The sequence below is a fragment of the Psammomys obesus genome, unplaced genomic scaffold (genome assembly GCF_907164565.1).
Source record: "Psammomys obesus unplaced genomic scaffold, mPsaObe1.curated_primary_1811, whole genome shotgun sequence".
Taxonomy (NCBI): domain Eukaryota; kingdom Metazoa; phylum Chordata; class Mammalia; order Rodentia; family Muridae; genus Psammomys; species Psammomys obesus.
In genome coordinates, this window is record NW_026591086.1 from 3604899 (window position 1) to 3618227 (window position 13329).

At 46.2% G+C, this 13329-nt stretch overlaps 1 pseudogene; it reads left to right on the forward strand.

Annotated features, from left to right (window-relative positions):
• The first annotated feature begins 12586 nt into the window (after positions 1-12586).
• Positions 12587-13329, forward strand: part of LOC129678892 (uncharacterized) — a 77335-nt pseudogene continuing 76592 nt past the window's right edge.

A 13329-nucleotide genomic window follows, 5' to 3' on the forward strand; every position in this document is an offset into this window, starting at 1 on the left:
CTGAGGAGTGAGGATCAGGCAGCATGCAGGAGGGAGGGGGAGCTCATGCCCAGCTCCCACTGGCTCAGCCGAGCCCCCTCCTGATGTCCTGGCCTCACTGGGGTAGCAGGCCACACCAGGATGGTTCTGGAGGCATTCTCCACAGGTGCCCACAAGCTCAGCACAGCACACATCACAGAGCATAAAGCCCAGCAGGGACTCTGAGATCTCAGCTTTCTCCCTTGGAGCAGGTGCATTTCCTGTGGGCCTTAGGTTCTCTTCTGTAGAATGGGTGCAGCAGCTCCCAAAGATGGGAGTGGAGTGGTGAGGTTCTGTGTGTATCTGGGACATGGGGGCCTTTATTAAACACTAGAACACTGTGTTCTCTCCCATGTCACTGTCCCTTCGCTCTCGGTGGTGCTACCTGAAGTCTCCCAAATGCATCCAGGCAGTTTCCAAGCTGCTACTGCACCTTAGGGCATTGCAGGCTGCAGAAGACACCCTAGGCCTTGTTGCAGAACCCAAATTTTCTTCTTAGCTCAGGCAGGGAGTGGCCTGCAGAGAGGTGGCTCACAGGCATCAGGGGTGGGGGTGGAGCTCCAGGGTCTACCACATCCTTGTGGATCTCTTTTCTTACCCCAGGACCCTGTTCTTCTTCCTAAGACCTCAAACATTTCAGAATGCAAGGCTTTTCTCATCCAAGTACCCGTTCAGGTGGCAAGTCTAGCTCTTGGTGCCCTGGGGACTGGGCAGAGAAGGGCTGATGGAAGTACCTGCCCTGACCACTGATGGACACTGAGTTTCTTTTAAGTGTGACAGAAGAGTGCTTTAGAAGGGCGAGTTTTGTCCTGTAGGAATCATAAGCTCAACAAAAAGCAAACAGCAAGGCCTGAGAATAAAGTTCCCTCTCACGCATGTTCCTAGTGAAAAGGCCCAGGGAACCAGCACGACCAGCTGTCATTAAGATCTCTGAGGTTCTCTTGGTCACTACAGGTCAAAGCAGCCAGTAGGAACTCTTTGGGTTCTCTGTGTGACGTGGGGTATGGGGAGACAGTTTTGCATCCTGCTGTCCTCGGGGTTCTGGGTATAGAGCCTCATCTTATACAGGCTGTGGTAGATATTGCTGGCTGCCTGCCCGATATCTTTTTATCTCCTTATTGAACAGTGACTTTGATTTACTTAAAGTGACAGCATGCTCAGCGAAAACTCTGCATTTCCCTGGCCTTTGGTGTGGCTGAGGCAGCCAGTGAAAGTCAAGCCACTGGTTTTGTTTGTTTATTTGAGACAAGGTTTCTCTGTGTAACAGAGCCCTGCTTTTTGGATTCACTCTGTAGACCAGGCTGGCCTCAAACTCAACAGAGATCTGCCTACCTCTGCCTCCCAGGTGCTGGAATTAAAGGCGTGTGCCACCACACCTAGCTTCAAGCCACCGGTTTTTCGGTGAGATTTTAAAGTCTTTTTAAGGTGTCAACTGAGCCAGCAGAGGCTCTCCCTCTCCCATGCTTCGTCTTTCCTAGAACACAAATATGTTAGCTGCAGTTCTAACCACGTTCTTGGATCTTGTTTGCCCCAACGCCCCCAGACAGGCTTTCTCTGTGTATCGTTGGCTGTCCTGAAACTCCTTCCGTAAACCAGGCTGTGGTCTGGAGCTCACAGAGATCCCCCTCCCTCTGCCTCCCTGAGTGCTGGGATTAAAGGCATGCACCACCATTCCCAGCTACTATCTTGGATCTTGAGGCAGCTTTGAGGTTGAAAGCTGTATAATGGCTACTTTTCTTGTTGCTGGGAAACAAGGGAGGAAGGGTGCATTTTGACTCACAGTTTGAGGGTGCAAGTCTTTCAAGGTGAGTTGTAATAGGGTAGAGTTTGATGCAGCTGGTCATACTGTAGCCACAGTCAGGAAACAGAGAGCAATGTATGCCGGTACTCAACTCAATTTCTCTCTTTTGTTCAGCCTGGGATCCCAGCCAAAGGGATGTTGTTACCCACACTTAAGATGGGTCTTTCTGCCTCAGTCGACCTAGTTGAGAAACTTCCTCATCCCCCCCCACCCCAGAGGTTTGTTTCCATAGTGATTCTAAATACCATGGAATTGACAATATTACCCCAACAGGCTAAAGGAGATTCAAAATAAATACAGAAGGTTCTGGGCTCCCTATGGCTGAGAACCCGCCATATTGATTCTAAGCTTCCAACAATCACTATTTTTTGAAGGGGGGGAAACACCCCACCCTCAAACCTTTCTTTCCACTGTCATTAAGGGGTTCGATTATAAGTTGCTGTGTTACATTTAATGCCAACGGCAGAGGTTTAACACAACAGAGGCCTTGCTTCTCTCATGATTCTTCAGACTGAGGATTCAGGCTGGGCTCAGCAGGCTCAGTGTGGATTTCTTACTGACCTGCAGCCAGCTCTGGGTCAGCTTTCAGAGGCTGGCTCAGTTCTCCCAAATTCTTTCTTTACTGTACCCTCCATAGGCCCCAGCACACACACACACACACACACACACACACACACACGGAGGCTGAAATACAAGTGTAAAAAAAACTGACCAGCTAAGGGTAAGGCATAATACGTGGGGCCTCTTGAGGCCTCAGCTTTGAGCTGGCATTCCACGGATTTGCTGTGTGTCTTGGCAGGCCGGGGCCAGGTAGGCTAGACACTATAGCTGAAAGACAAAGAGAGGACAGCCGTATAGAGCTGGCTGTATAGAGCACTTTGGTTCTAAGCCATTTATTTGGATTTTCTGTTAGTATACGGGGGAAATCTTCTTGAATAACACACCCATTGTTCATTCTTAGAATGTTCAGGAAAAGAAAAAGGAAGAGCGAAGAGTTCCTGACTCTGAAATGTGCCCCTGAGGCTGTTTTGACTATTAAGCCTCATGGCTGTGAAGCTGTTGGGAAAGGGGGCTGGTTATCGGCCATTGTGGGAGGTCGCTCACCATGTGCTGCTGCCATGAATTCCACCCTGATGGATTAACACCCTCTGAGCAGCCAACTCTTCCTCCCTTGAGGTGGTTCTGCCAGCTTTTTGTGGCAGTGATGAGAAAGGTAACTGATGGGCTTGGTGAGGGAGGTCCCCTCACCCCATTTCTAGGAGTAGACTCAAGCCAAGGGCTATAGGAGGTGGAAACTAGATTCCAGCCATTCTCACGGGTGGATCTTGAGGCAAACTCTCCCATCAGGCGCCCAATCCTCCCCAGAGAGGAGCTGCCAGGGAAGAAAGTGCTCAGAACCTCGATGACTCCTCTGGACTCTACTAACCTCCACCCACCCAGCTATTTTCCTCCCTCAGGGGGCCAAGCGCACCTTCCTTGCAGGTATGTGGCCGCCTGCCTGGGATTTACTGATGGATTAAGGCACCTACGGCCAACTGGTCGCCTTAGTAACCACAGCAGCAGGGTCCTGAGGCTGGAGGCTGCTACTGTTTTTCCAAAGAGGGCACCTGGCTTCACATTTTAAGACTCTTTCAAGTTGCAACATAAGAGGACATTAAAAATAGACACATTTCTCCACAACTTTGTGTCAAAATGAGGATGGTCTTTTGAAGTATTGAGAGCAAGGTGAATGCCAGGGAGGTCTAAGAAATAGGTTTCCCACCACTGGAGTCATTTGTTCGTTTGTTTATTGACGCAGTGCTACGAATGGAACCCAGGGCCTTGCACAAGCAAGGAAAGTGCTGTACTAACGAACCACATCTCTAGCCACAAATGTTTGTTTTTTTTTTTTTTTAATTGATGCATAAGAATTGTCCATATTTAAGGTTTTTGAGTGATGGAGATTTATGTCTACCATGTGAAATAACCAAATCAAGGTGTTTAGCAGCTGATGGCTATATGTCTGGTAATGGATAGCTGAATCATATGTTTATAATACTTTTTTTTTTTTTTTTTGAGAAACTCCATATTTTCTGTAAGGACTTTACTAATTTGCATCCCCACCAATAGTGTCAGGTGAGCACTCCCTTGTCTGCACCTCCTCACCTTTAGTGACGTTTTAATAGCAGTGAGAGGACATAAACGCTGGATTTTAAGTGAGTAGAAGTTTCACGTAAAGAGGGAGTGATTGCCTTTGAAGGCCAGGAACTGACCATGAGGAGTGGGTGCTCAGTGCTGTGAGAAAAGAGGGACGGAGCAGCTCACCTGGGCCGCAAGAATTATGCTAATGAGTGCTGATCAACCACAGCGGGTGCCATGGTGGCTCAGGCGATTAGAGAGTTAGGAGACCCACAATAGGCGCTGATTGTAGTTCAGGACCGGAGTGAAACAGGTTCCAGCGAGGAGAGAAGTGACATGATGTTTATCATCTCTGAACAAAATGTTAAGATACTGAAGACAAATCACAGGTTCTAAGTGGGCCGAGAAGTGTCAGCCCGCCTTCAACAGAGCCAAGGCTGAGGATCAGGGGGTGGAGGAGTTTGTTTGGGCTGCTGCAGCAGAGTTCTGCGGACGGAGTGGCTCCAACCATAGGCATTTATTACCCTACTGTTCTAGAAGCCAGGGTGGTTTGCATTACAGGCTCTTGAGTTGATTGGCCACCTTCTCCTCCCTGCATCTTTACGTGCTTGGCCTTTTTCATCTCTCTCATAATTTCTTCCCAAGGACACCAGATATGCTGGGCTAAGGTCCATTTAAAAGATTACATTTGCTCTTGATTACATTGTCAAAGTTTCCAACTTCAAAGACATTCTGAGTACTGGGGTTAGATCTTCAAATAGGAATTTGGGGGGCAGGGTATATAATTCAGCCTGTAAGGGGGAAAATGGAACCGCACCCACCAGAGAGTGGGGATACAATCACTGAGAGGGAATGGAAGTTCACTGTGGGACAAGGGTGAATAATGGGTGACTTCCCAGAGTTGGGGGCTGTTGGCTCTAGGATGACAATGGTCCTCCGGTTGGCCATGTCAGAGCGTCGCTGGAGCTCGTCACACAGCTCTTGTGGCTCTATATTAGTGGTCTTGTCTAATACAAAACCTGTACCCTGAACTTTGAAAACTCTGTCTCCAGCCACACTCCTATATTGTACCCAGATCCTTGAATGCTAAGACCATAAAAGCATTAGGAAAAAAAAATGCATTAGGTGATGTTTAAAATAAGACAGCATCTGGTCATGCCAGAACCTGACCCTGGAAAACTCTGTAAAATGTAGTTGGTAGGGATGCAGAGAGGTGGTTCTGCTATTTTTGTGTTTTACATATCTTCAGAAATACACACATGTTCCCTTTTGTTCACACGAGCCCTATATCTTCCTGGTCCCTTGTTAAAGTAGAAAGTTTTATGCAGTAGCTCACTTTTGCATGCTCATGGTGTCCTAAGTGTTTTCTTTCTTCACAAATCTCCCAGTGCATTCAGGATGCTCCCATTCAATGTTGATGCATACGATGATATCATACCCCTGTGAGCTCCTGTCCATATTTTATGTGCCATAAATCACATTGTCACAGCCTAAGTTTATAGTACTTCTAAAAAATATTTGCTTTTAAAATTATGTGTGGGAATATTTTGCCTCAGTATGTGGATAAATACTACGTGCGAGTCTTAAGCTTGAAGCCAGAAGAGGGTATCAGATCCCCTAGAACTGGAGTTACGGACAATTGTGGACTGCCATATGGTTGCTGGGCATTTAATCTGGGTCCTTTTAAGAGCAGTCGATGCTCTTAACCACTGAGCCATCTCTCCAGCCCCGTATAACTCACCTTCCTTCTGATTCCTTCCTTCATCCTTGTTTCCAGATATTATCTAATGCAAATGACTCATCTTTATTATCATTTGTCAGAGATTCTGATGTTCCTTTCTCTCCTGTGATGTAATGAAGGATGGTCTTGATCTTCCCACCTTCCAGTGAGTGCCAGGATTGTGAGCCTGCATCACGGTACCTGGTTGCTGTGGTGTTGGGGATTCTGAATATGGCTTCACAAATGCTAGGCAGGTGCTCTCCCAGCCGGGTTTCACCCTCGGCCTCACCAAACTGCTCGATACACAAAAGGTCGATGGGTGGGCAACTCGGTGGAATGTGGTGCAGAGCTCATGGTCTGGCTTGGGAGATGGGTTAGAAGTAACAGAAGAATGGGAGGCGGGTAGAGCGTCTGCAGAGAGGGATGGGCCCTGAAAAGACATGGCTCCCCTCTTGTGGAGGTCATGGAAAGGATCAGTGGATGGGAAGGGAGCAAGTAGGATCTTAAAGAGGGAGTGAGATCTGGGCAGGCAGAAAGAGTGAAGAGAGGAGGCGGGGCACTCAGGTCCGTCAGACAGTGAGTGTTGAACGAGGCAGCAGAAGCCTGGAGGGGTGGCCTCAGGATCTCAGGCTTCTCCCGGCCATGGGAAAAACAGGGCTAGTATTTGCTCAATATTTTAGAACATTCAGCTAGGCACACAGTGCTTATTGGCTGGATGGAGGAGTTCCTGTGTTCGTGGCTGACCCCGAGGGACTGTCTGCAGCCCTAGAGTTTCACCAGAATAAACAAACAGTTAAACAACGGCGTGGAACGCTTCCTTATGCCCCTGAAGACAGCGCTATGTGAAAAAACAAAAACAAAAAAAACCCCAAAACCTTCATTTTGAATTTCTAGATTAGGAAATCTCTGTTCTCCAATCTCCCCTTAACCCCCATCAGAGGTGTGACTGGCTACAGCGCCCACCCGGGCTTCCGTGGGGGCAGTGCCCTCGCCCTCCCTTTTCCTGCCTCTCACCAGACAAGTTGGCTTAGAGTTGGGATAGTGCCATTTCACAAAATTGTGTTCCTCATGCGAGATGACTATCTTCCCCAAGCTATTTCCTGGTTCTGAAGAGGAAAATACAAAATACAGCTTGGCGGGGGATGGGAGGCAGGACAAAGTAGTTTCAGTCCTTTGTAATATAAAATAACATGTTTCAAAGTCCATTTTTATCTGTATCCATGAAAAGTCAATGATTTAAGCATTTTCTTGCAACTTTTTGGTCCTCCATGGTCTCTTCCCATTGTGGGCTACTGCAGGCTTTAGGTAGGTTTGCGCACATGGGCACATGGCCTTATCATTCTAGGGCACTTACCACTCACCCACAAAAGCTGACATCCTTGGAATTCACTTGTGGAAACGCATAAGCACAGCACTTAAGATCCACACAGAGACAAATGGTTTGTTAAGATGGTGTGGTTGTTTCTCAAAGGGAAGGAAGGTGATTAATCTCCTGTGTTGAATGTCATACAGCCTAGCACCTGCTCCAAGGACAAAAACTTTCCTGGAGCCCCTTGGCTCCATATCCTCATATCTATTGCCAGCGAAAGAGGTCAGAGTTCCCAGGACCTAGCTCTGAGAGGCCAAACTCATAGAGGACTGACTGAGAACAGGCTCCCCACCGAGGAAACACATCTGTATTCCAGGCTGTCACGAGGCCTCCACGGGGCTACATCTGGGACCTGAATGTTTTATGGAACCATTAATAGTGAATTTTCTGCTTGACTTCCCTGCTGCCTGGAGACAAAAGGCACTAGAGGGCTCTGTGTGGGGCTCAGGGGTGGGATGGGAACATTCTGATTTGTATTCCATAGCTTCTTGCATGTGTACATTTTCAACACGACACAAGCAAGGCTCCCTTGGCAGCAGAATTCTGTGTATTCTTATTTGTTCATCGACACATAAGCAACAAAGCTTCCTGGCGCCAGGCACGAGCCATTCAATGACACCCTGGACCCCTCTGAGCTTGTCAAACGCAGTTTGTAGGAACATAAAACAGGAAATATCCCAACATGAGCAGTACCCAGATGGTTTTAAATTAATGAAGCATAGACTCAGAGGTGGCCCGGAGAAGGACTTACAGACGTGGACTGAAGGGGGAAGAGCATGCCAGCCTGTGAGTAGACGTCTTTCTTTGCAAAATTTTGTTTCACGTGATGAGAGTAACACTTACACAGTGGAACTGGAACATGCTCAGGGGAAGTGAGGACTTTAAAAATATATATATAGCCAGTCTTTGCCAGCTGAAGTGTTGGTGCTGAGTGAATAAGCATTCTACCACAGAACTGCCCCCAGGGGCATTCTCAGCTGGGACTATCACTCCCAGAACAGGAAATGGCATTTTCTTCCCAAATGAGAATCCCACCCCCCCATCCCTAACTACACAACCAATACATACTTATTGTGAGAAAGACTTCAAAGAATACACACATTATAAAATGAAAATTAAAAAAAATAATCTGAACTTCCTCAGAAGCCATTGATATTACTGTTTGGTGGTGTCAGCTTTTAAGCTTTAAAAAAAATGCATATATCTTGAAAGCTCATGGTCACAGAAAAATTATTATTATTAATATTTAAAAAGTATTCTTTGACAGTTCATACACCTATACAATATAACTTGATGAGAGCTGCTCCCAGCCTCCCCTTCCTTTCTACTCTTGGTGGAACCATCTGAAAGCTGAATTACATATTATCACACTTCTTGTAGGCTTTTCCTTATTGGGTACCAACTAAAATCAAAGCACTCTCTTTCCCATCCCCATCCCCTCACCCTCATCAATCCCAATTCAACATCCTTTAAGATCCAATATATCGTCAAAGCTTCCAGAGAGTCCCAATATTTGTTTTATGAGTAAGAAAAATACAGGATCCAATTGTTATATATTGTATCAAAATCTACAACAGTCCTCATGTCTTACTTTGTGTCTGACAGAGTCCTTTTGATGTTTTTTTTTTTTTTTTTTGGCTCAGTTGTCTTATTGAACGCTCATTACTATGGATTTTACTTCATTTCAATTTGATTCATATGAAACTGGTTTTTTTGGAAAACTATTATGCCGCTATGAATTTCTTGCATCAGCATACAGTAAGGAACTGCTGTTAGGATCCCTTAGTAGCGGGAGCAGCGGGTAGATGAGCGTGATGGAAATTGGTGTCATTGTAATCATCTAGAGAGCCATGAGGTGATAACTCGGAGAGTGTGTGCAGCTTTTGTTTCTGCATAGCTTATAAAGGGCTCCTTTTCCAGAAGAGGGATTCAGGTATGTTGGAGCTGGAGTTACAGGCAGTTGTGAGCCACCTGAAATGGGTGCTGGGAACAGAACATACCCTTTCCAAGAGTACTGTGTGGTCTTAGTTGCAGAGCCATCTCTCATTATGTAACATTTTATTCAGCATTAAATTAAAAAAAAAGGATCTTTGCCTTAATCAGAGGTTTTATTTTTTCAATTTTTATTTTATTTTTATTAATTACAGTTTATTCACTTTGTATCCCAGCTGTAGCCCCTCTCCCATCCCCTCCCAATCCCTCCCTCCCTTTTCTTCTCCTATGCCCCTCCCCCAGTCTAATGATAGGGGAGGTCCTCCTCCCCTTCCATCTGACCCTGGTCTATCAGGTCTCATCAGGACTGGCTTTTTTTTTTGTCTTCCTCTGTGGACTGGTAAGGCTGTTCCCCCCTCAGGTGGAGGTGATCAAAGAGCCAGCCCACGAGTTCATGTCTGAGATGATCCCCCTTCCTATTATTGGGAAACCCTCTTGGACACTGAGCTGCCATCGGCTACTTCTGTGCAGGGGTTCTAAATTACCTCCATGCATGGTCCTTGTTTCGAGTAATAGTCTCAGAAAAGACCCCTGGGCCCAGATATTTTTGATTCTGTTGTTCTCCTTGAAGAGCTCCTATTCCCTCCAGGTCTTTCTATCTCCCCCTTCTTTCATAAGATTCCCTGCACTCTGCTCAAAGTTTGGCTATGAGTCTCAGCATCTGCTTTGATATACTGCTGGGTAGAGTCCTTCAGAGGCCCTCTGTGGTAGGCTCCTGTCCTGTTCCCTGTTTTCTCCCTCTTCCGATGTCTGTTTCGTTTGCCTTTCTGAATGAAGTTTGAGCATCTTACCCAGAGTTGCAAAGCGATTTTTTTGATCTCTTCTTTGCTTCTTAATGGTTTCTCCTTTGTTCATTCACTTCTTTCTTTGTAAATACATTCATTTGTTTGTTTATTTAAATTTGAGACAACGCTCTGGAGCTAGCTCAACACTATGTACATGATAGGCAAGCTATGATCTCCAGAGCTTTATGGGTACTGTAGATGTACAGATCTTACAACAATGATCTAAGAATGTAGTTCCATGGAAGAGTGCATGAGGCCCTCCCTGGGCTTGATTTCTAGCGACGAACCCCACCCTGGGTGCTCAATGGATCATACACTCTAAGGGTAATATTATTTTTTGATGTTCAAATTGCCCCAAATTTGACAGGCCCTCCTGTATCTCAGACTGACCCTGTTAGTTTTAGATGGAGTGTGGTGTTTTCTGGCACAAGAAATCCCAGAATTCCCATGGCCTTTAGTGCTGCAGATCAGAGAACAACCACAAGAGAGAACCCGGATGGTTCAACATGAATCTATTCTTCCCTCACTTCCGTTATTCCAGTGGGTACAGTGATTGATGGGTCAGGAAAATAGCCTCACAGAACAAATGTTCCTGCCCATGTGTGTTTATGGATGTGTGTGCTCCGTAATAAATGTTCCTGCCCATGTGTGTTTATGGATGTGTGTGCTCCGTGAACAATAAAAACATCTAGAGGGTTGGTTTAGAACCAAGACAGGAACCAAGTATCTAGCCCAACCCTCTCTCAAATTACTCCTTTAGGACACCTCATCTTTCCATTTCAAATTTGCATCTGCTGTCCATTTTAGTCCAGCTGAAACACAGCACAACGTTACTTGTTTGGCTCTCACCTCTCGAGTGATGAATATTTGGATAAACCCTATACATTTGTCTGAAAATGATCTCCTACTCCATGACAGAATAGCGGATTCCACAGTTGGAGGTTTCAAAACAACTGTGCTAAAAAGGTGCTATTATTTTACTGCAAGGATGGAGAAAGGGGTTTCAGACGGTAACCTGCTCACAGCCACAGGCAGGTAAATAGCAGAGTTCTCACTTGGATCCAACTTGCCAGACCCCAGTTCTGGCAATTTCTCTCCTATTCTTTGTAAGCCTGAGTGTGAAAATTTGTTTTCCTGATAGAGTCGATCACTTAGCACGCCTAAGTACCTACTATGTGTTCACCACTATGTGAGGCATTCAAGGATACCGTGGCCAAGCACCGACTGTGTGCCAGTAATGAGAGATTTGCTGATCGAGCCGGTGACTGAAAGACAAGCTTCCCATTGTGTCAAAGCTTTATGAGCTCATTCGTGAGTGAGGGGAGAGAGGAAGAGACTCAAGTGGAGAAATGACTGCGGTTAGCTGGGAGGAGGTTTCACACGCGCGGCGATTCGTTCAGTGGAATGTTAGGGCCATTGCAAGGTGAAGTAAGCTTGATTCAATAAAGTGTGTGAAAATACTGGTTTCTTTGGACTTTCTCCCACAATACCAGTCCTTGTGAAGAGTTAGAATTCAAAGCAAGAGACACACCGGGGGGCTTGCTAGGGCGAGTGGACAGATGAGCACACACTGTGGCGGGCAGGGCTGGCGAATGTGCGCAGCGTGGCCTGCTCGGATGGAAGCCAGCAGGTGACTGAGAGTCCTAGAGCTGTTCTTTCCATTTGTTCATTTTGCAAAAGGGATGTTGACTGGGACATCAACACCTGCCTGGGACACCTATGCTCTAATCTTTGCAGTGGTCTTCTCTGCACTGAATTTCGCCCTCTTCCCACTCCGTGGCAGTTCACACATGCTGAAGTCTTAGCGGCTGGTATGGCTATAAGCAAAGACAGTCTATTCTGAGAGGCGATTAAAGCTAAAAGAGGTCATGTAGGTGTGCCCTAGTGCATGCAATACAACTGGTGTGTTTATACAAAGGTCAAGGGGCACATACCGAGGAACAGCCATGAAGACACGCCAAGAAGGTTCCCAAGGGTCCAAGAGCCTGGAAGATGGATGCCGAGCTCTGCTGACATCTTGGTCTTAGATGTTCAGATCCTGAAACTGTGAGAACAAAGGACTGTCATTTCGCCCCCCTCCCTGAGTGTGTAGTGTTTGGCCATGGTGGACCTTGCAAGCTAGTACACATCCTTCAAGCAGGATCTCCGCTGCTCAGAGACGGGAACACAGCTCAGAGAACTGAAGTAGATTTCCCGAGAGATCTTGCAGACAGGAAGTGGGAATGTCAGAGTGCAGAAATAAGGCTGTCACCCTGAAGAGCTGGTGTGTGTGTGTGTGTGTGAAAGAGCTTCAAGGGTGGAGATGATATTTAATGTTCCAACCATTGTGTCTCCATGGATGGTCACGGTTCTAGGCACAGTACTTAAACGTTTGTTGCATAAACATCTTTGCCCAAGAGAGCCTTATGATTTGGCTTAGATAAGAAACCAAGATGATACGCTATGGGGTGATGGCTCAGTGGTAAGAACACTCACCGTACAAGCATGAGAACTCGAGTTCCAGTCTTCAGAGCCCATGGCGCCACTGGGGCCTTTGACCATGGGGTCAAAGAGTGGGATAGAGACGACCCAAGAGCTGCCAGCCCCTGTCTCAAGGGAACATGGTAGAGAATAACAGAAAAGGAAACCCAATATCCTCCTGTAGTCTCTGCCTCTGCATGTGCAACACACACACACATACACACACACACACACACACACACACACACACACACACACACACACGCAAAGCAAGGGAGAGGGAAAGAGACAGATATAGTCACATGGACTTTTAGCAAGATGAGATGCTCCAGCTTCTTGCACCAAATGACAGCATGATGAAGTCCTTCCTGTTGTCTAGCAGGGTAAAATATCTTATAGCCACTCTTTCTCCACAGATATGCATTATTCATGCACTAATTCTTTTGTTTGAGAAAATTCACTCAGGGTAGAGCCACCTGAGGACTCATAGTCTGAGATTTCACTTATAAAGTACATTTTACCCCCATTATTAGGATTATGAGTGCTGTTCCTCTTATCTTCTGGTTCATCTAATAATTTGAAAAGGCTTTCTCGGCCCATTTTCTTTTCTTTGCCTCTAAAGGTAGAAAATGAAAATTTCTGAATTGTTAATTTTGTTCCATGAAGGCTAAAAGTAGACCACAAAGATAGTATCTCCTGCTTTCTTTCACAGCTTCGTGAAAGATGATGTCATTCTTTTAGTAATATGAAAGCAGGAGGGCCAGCTAGGGGGACAGCTCGGTTGCTGAAGTTTTTACAAGGCAAACATGAGGACCTGAATTTGATTCCAGCACCGGAGAGGTAGAGATCTGAAAGATGATTGGTGGCCACTAGTCAGTGTATTTAGACTATTTAGTGAATTCCAGGCCAGTGAGACTCTGTCTCAAAAGAAAATAAGATAGTTAGCCCCTGAGGAAAGACGCATGGCCTTCACACATGCACACACGTACCTGGGCATACATGAACACGAATGCATGAAAACACACACACACACACACACACACACACACACACACACACACACACA